A 5,792-nucleotide genomic window follows, 5' to 3' on the forward strand; every position below is an offset into this window, starting at 1 on the left:
GATGTCGTTTAGAATTCAGTAACACTAACAAAAACATACACGAGACATATTCTTCTGTTTACATCTCCCGTTTAATAGCCTTGGCAAGCATTCTGTATTGACGAAAGATACGCTGCAAAATTTTCTGTCTGTCGCAAGCTATAAAAATTTTCATGCTTCGGCTGAAATGCGTTTTTATTGCTCCATGAAACTTTTAGAACCTTGTCTGCTGCAGACTTTGGGATATTGCCCTTTGCAACTTGTGACTATAGAAGTGACATCCGTTGCCATCAGCCGTACTTCACCTCTTCCGGTCATAAAGCGTGACCTCAGTGGATCACATGGCCTACGCCTGTCAACGCTAACTTGAGGTATTTGATTCGTGGGGAATTTAGGCTTGCTATTTGTTAATTTTTTTTTCAGGAAGGTAGAAACTTGAAATAAGAGCGATATAAGGTGTGCTCGAACCATTCTCCTGCACACGACTGTACCAAAAGTAAGTTGACGGCGCACAACATGCAATTCAACATAGCATTTTTCGAGTTATTTTAAATTTCCTTGCGCGCTTTGAGAAAACGTCGACTAACGTTGTAGGTCTTTGCTAGCATGCAACATAGGCGATGTTCGATTCCAGAGAGCTATTCAAAAACATCGCGCCATGCTAAATATTTAGAACTTGATGGTCGGTATTTAATGAAATACTGCTCAGACACGCAGTTGCCTGTTCTTCAGTTTCGGTAACTTTTTTTAAATGAATTGAATGGTAGGCACAAATCCTGGCTCTTTATTGTAACATATTTTTGCTTCAGCATTTCAGTACACTTTTACTCCACTCACACCGAAGTGCTTATTTGTTCCGGCGAATCCATAATACCGTTTTCATCTTATGTAATCCTCTCAGTGCCCTAAGCATACAGAAGAAAAGGTCGCGCAAGATGTGGCAAAGTTCAAATCTGGTAGTCGGCCAACGTAATCCGGCCTTGTTTTTCTTCCGCAAGGCTTGAATGCCAGCTTACACACTGACCTACTTTCGTGCAGTAAAATGTGTTGTGTGCGTACAGGTAAACACTGGAAGGCTTGGATGGACATATAGCGTGCATTATAAATTGTTCGGCACTAACTGTATGAAAGCGTGTTTTTGTTACCTCCATTACCTCATTCTCAGCGAAGGAACGTGGGCAATTTTTCATATACGTAAGGACCAAGGCATGATCAGGTCGTTCAGTGTTCATTAATGAAGAGCCTGTAGTTCGTGTTATGACCAAGACACTTATAAAGGCCTAGTCTAAAATCCAGCTAGACTAACACTGGATGTGAGTCATGTATTCAATTATTTACATGGTGGCACAAAGCTACCAAGGCAATCCATGCGGCTTTTTCAGATAGAAAGCCCAGCAGTTGAAGAAAAATTTGTCCTGGTACCGTGACGGGACCCGTGGCCAACGCAATTCCGTGGCAGTCGATCTACAATCTGAGCTGCACATCCGGCTAGCTGATCGCAAGGAGAAAGCAAATTATTCCGCAACTTGAGGCACAGGGACCCCGCATGTGCTAGATTAGGTCTGCGGGAAGCCGCAGTGAGGAAGAATGTTAATGAAAGAAAATTGTCATCCAAATTAATGTAGCCCGCAAGTATGAACAGAGAACACCCATACGCCTTCCTAAGAAAACTTTGCATCTTCGTGTTCCTGTGCTTGAAGTTGGTAATTTTACCTTCCCTCTGTAATTGGATAGCCTGCTCCTTCGCTCTGATGGTGGAGGGATCGCCCTAGAAAGATGTTGGTTATACGACCCGGACGAATTACTCTTCCACTGCTAGTGTTTGTTTGTGAACGACCGGCATGTGTTTCTTTTGTAGCCTGTTGGTACAGTAGGGCGGATGACAATTTTCTCTTTCCCATGTCTTGCTCCTCCTTGCGAGCTTCGGTAGAAGTGATTTGTTATCTGCTGCCGGTTACGTATACGTAGACCGACGTATAAATGATTCAACGTAACCCCTTCTCTGTACGCTCTTTCAGAAACTTCCATATCATGAAGGCAGCCGTGGCTTTCGCGCTTATTGCCATTTCCACTCTCCTCTTGATGGGTAAGTTTGAAAATGAAGTGCTTGCAAAACATTCACATGACGAATAAATATAGCGACATTGGATAAACGAAGCGACCGCCATAATATTAGTATAATATTACGCACAGAATTAGAAGAAAAGCAGAAGGGTGGATCTAAAAATTAATCTGCAGAAAACTAAGGTAATGTTTAACAGTCTCGGAAAAGAACAGCAGTTTACGATAGGTAGCGAGGCACTGGAAGTCGTAAGGGAATACATCTACTTTGGGCGGATCCGGAAATTGACACGGAAATAATCAGAAGAATAAGAATGGGCAGGGGTGCGTTTGGCAGGCATTCTCCGATCATGAACAGGAGGTTGCCATTATCCCTCCAGAGAAAAGTGTATAATAGCTGTGTCTTACCAGTACTCACCTACGAAGCAGAAACCTGGATGCTTACGAAAAGGGTTCTGCATAAATTGAGGACGACGCAACGAGCTTTGGAAAAAAGAATGATAGCTGTAATGTTAAGGGATAAGAAAAGAGCAGATTGGGTGAGGGAACAAACGCGAGTTAATCACACCTTAGTTGAAATCAAGAGAAGGAAATGGTCATGGGCAGGACATGTAATGAGGAGGGAAGATAACCGATGGTCATTAAGGGTTACGGACTGGATTCCGAGGGAAGGGAAGCGTAGCAGGGGGCGGCAGAAAGTTAGGTGGGCGGATGAGATAAAGAAGTTTGCAGGGACGACATGGCCACAATAAGTATATGACCGGGGTTGTTGGAGAAGTATGGGAGAGGCCTTTGCCCTGCAGTGGGCGTAACCAGGCTGACCATAATGATGACGACGCACAGAATACATCGCGCTTTTTTTGTTCACTTCTCCGAATACTTTAGCGAGAAACATCGTTGTCCTTGCTATAAGATAGCGCAGCGTTTTGCATTGCGCGGCTCAATGTTAGCAGCATTTGAAGGAGGCAGTTTCATCACGAATAGGACCTAGCGCCCTCTAAGGATACCGCGTTGGCAGGCCATGACATGATACAGAAATCACCGGTAAATCTACTTTTCTGGCAGTCTGTCGGTGTATCTGATGTCAAAGCAACGTAAAACAATATTTTACGTTTGTAGAGAAACCAGGAGAAAAGCATGCCAGCGCTACAACAATGCAAGTGCGTGTATATGCTAGATAGGTTGTTAGGACATGTGCTATATACTACTCGTAGCTTAGACAATAACTTTTGGTACCAAGGTACCATTTACTTCATGAAATGTTATAAAATACAGCATCTCATTTCTTTGCTTATCTTCGGAAGGAGAACAACAATTCGCTTTTACGGCTGTGTATGGAAGAAATGCAAATTGAAATACAGCGGGCACCTTGCACTGTGTGCAGCTTTCGCGTTCTGGATAAAGTTACGGAGAAATTATCTATGCGGTACCCCATACCATCGTGAACGAAAAGTGCTACACGAAGCATCATCGTCATCATCATCAGCCTATCTTATGTGTAGGACGAAGGCCTCTCCCTGTGATTTCCAATTACCCCATTCCTGCACCAGCCGATTACAACTAGCACCTGCGAATTTCCTAATTTCGTCGCACCATCTAGTCTGCTGCCTTCTTCTACTGAGCTTCCCTTCTCTTGGTACCCATTCTGTCACCCTAATGGTCAAACGGTTATCTAATCTGCGCAATAGTGGACCTGCGCAGCGCCATTTCTTTCTCTTAATATGAATTAGAATATTTTTATACGCGTTTGCTCTCTGGTCCAAACTGCTCTCTTTTTGTCTCTTAAAGTTATGCCTAGCATTCTTCGTTCCATCGCTCTTTGCGTGGTCCTTGTCGTCAAGCTTCTTTGTCAGTCTCCAATTATCTACCCCATATGTCAGCACAGGTAAAATTCAGCGATTGTATACCTTCCTTTTCAATGATAACGGTAAGCTTCCAGTCAGGAGCTCATGATGTCTGCCGTACGCGATCCAAACCATTTTTATTCTTCTGTGAATTTCCCTCTCTTGGTCAGGGTTCCCTGTGATTAGTTTACCTAGGCAAACACACTCCTTCACAGACTCTAGAGGCTGACTTTCGATGCTGTTTCCTTGCCCGGGAGTTCACCATTATCTTTGTCTTCTGCATAATAATTTTCAACCCCACTCTTACAATCTCCCAGTTAAGGTCCTCAAGCATCTTTTGTAACTCGTCTACAGTGTTGCTGAATAGAAGAATGTCATCGGCAAACCGAAGGTTCTTGAGGTATTCGCCGTCGATCCTTACTCCTAAACCTTCCCAGTTTAATAGCTTAAATACTTCTGCCAATAATCCGCGAGAAGAATTGAATGGAGGCCTAGTGAAATTCTTAAAATTATGTCTGCAGTGCGAGCAGGAAAAATTTTCGCATCACTGAGGCTGCTGGTTTGTCTCATGTCAAACACACTCTTGTTTAATAGCAATAAAAAGTTCCACTATAGGTGAAAGTGACATCGACTGCACTTGCGCTGAGAGACCCCCTGTTGAAAACCTGCTTATTGACTCTGACCACCTGCGGTGTGTTTGAATATCTGAAACAAAAGTTCGATAGCCATACATATGAAATAATATCTCATTCATTTTAGTGTAGTCTGTACTCATCTCCTAAAGTATACTTGCCACAAAACGCGGTCAAAAAGAACAGCTTATTTTGTGTCCATAAGCAATTTGATCTTACCACTCGATGCTTGAGTCTTAGCTATACGACAAAACAGCGCCATTAATGGTGCAAATATTTTCGCTCTGAAGCTGAATGGCGGATGTACAAGGTTAATAATTATGTTCCGTTCTTTCTCAAACTCTCTTTGACGGACTCGGCATTTGTCACATATAGGGATCCAGCAAGCCTTTTTTTAATGGTGTCGGAACCTGGCCAGTGAAGGAGATATTTGAAAGCGAATGGGGCATGTTCATGCATTCTAACGTGTGCATTCCTCTTTGCAGGGATGAATGCGGCTATCGCTCACGACTCGGAGGCAAGAGCCATGGGTTCTGAAAACGATGAGCGCGCTGATACTGCTCATCAAGTGTCAGGGAGAGACCTCAGCCCCGGTTGCTTGGCATCTCTCTGTGGATAGAACTTCCAAGGACAGCGATTCGTTTGAAATGGTTCCCTGCAGAAAAAACGTGTCCAAGGCGCCTTTGTGGGGAAGAGATGTTTAGCAATAACATTTTCTGAAGTTGAATAATTCGCTTCATGGTTCTGCAGGGATGCTTCATCGCGGTGTTGCATGTACGGACACTAATAAAATAAAGCGTTTGGCAAGACTGAAATGACACATGATGAGCGGAAAAGCAGAAAGCTGCGGTTGATACGCTGCCGAGTCAAACGGCCGGAGCATGTCGGTGGGTCCGCTTGGGCATCTTTCTCGTTTTGAAGCCAAGCTGACTCGGAATTGCCCCGCCCATTCCAGCGATTTCTCTTGAGACGCAAATTTTAGCGTCGAGCGGGAAATGATGGGCGCCCTCGACTACGCCTTCTACGTCTCCGAGTATTTGGGTGCCGACGGTGATGCTCAGAATGGAGCGAGTACATTCAAGCCACCGTAAGTCAGTGCTTAAAATCAGGGGGCACCCGCCGCGATGCTCCATGTTTATTTCGATAGCAATTATATGGACACTCCAAGCGCACTTGTCGTCGCGGTCGTCTTTGTCGTGATGTCCCGTAAAGTCCAAAAGCGATACACTGTTGCCCTGCGCTGTATCCTGCATCTGCGAGTGAAAGCGTGCGAATG

General features: G+C 44.3%; 1 long non-coding RNA gene across 1 annotated transcript; it reads left to right on the forward strand.

Moving 5' to 3' along the window:
• Positions 1-442: 442 nt before the first annotated feature.
• LOC140219269 (uncharacterized) lies at positions 443-5,331 on the forward strand. Its single transcript, XR_011895416.1, has 3 exons — positions 443-475; positions 1,998-2,065; positions 5,002-5,331. It is a non-coding gene; the product is annotated as an uncharacterized lncRNA (long non-coding RNA).
• Positions 5,332-5,792: the final 461 nt, after the last annotated feature.

The sequence above is a fragment of the Dermacentor andersoni genome, chromosome 7 (genome assembly GCF_023375885.2).
Source record: "Dermacentor andersoni chromosome 7, qqDerAnde1_hic_scaffold, whole genome shotgun sequence".
NCBI lineage: Eukaryota > Metazoa > Arthropoda > Arachnida > Ixodida > Ixodidae > Dermacentor > Dermacentor andersoni.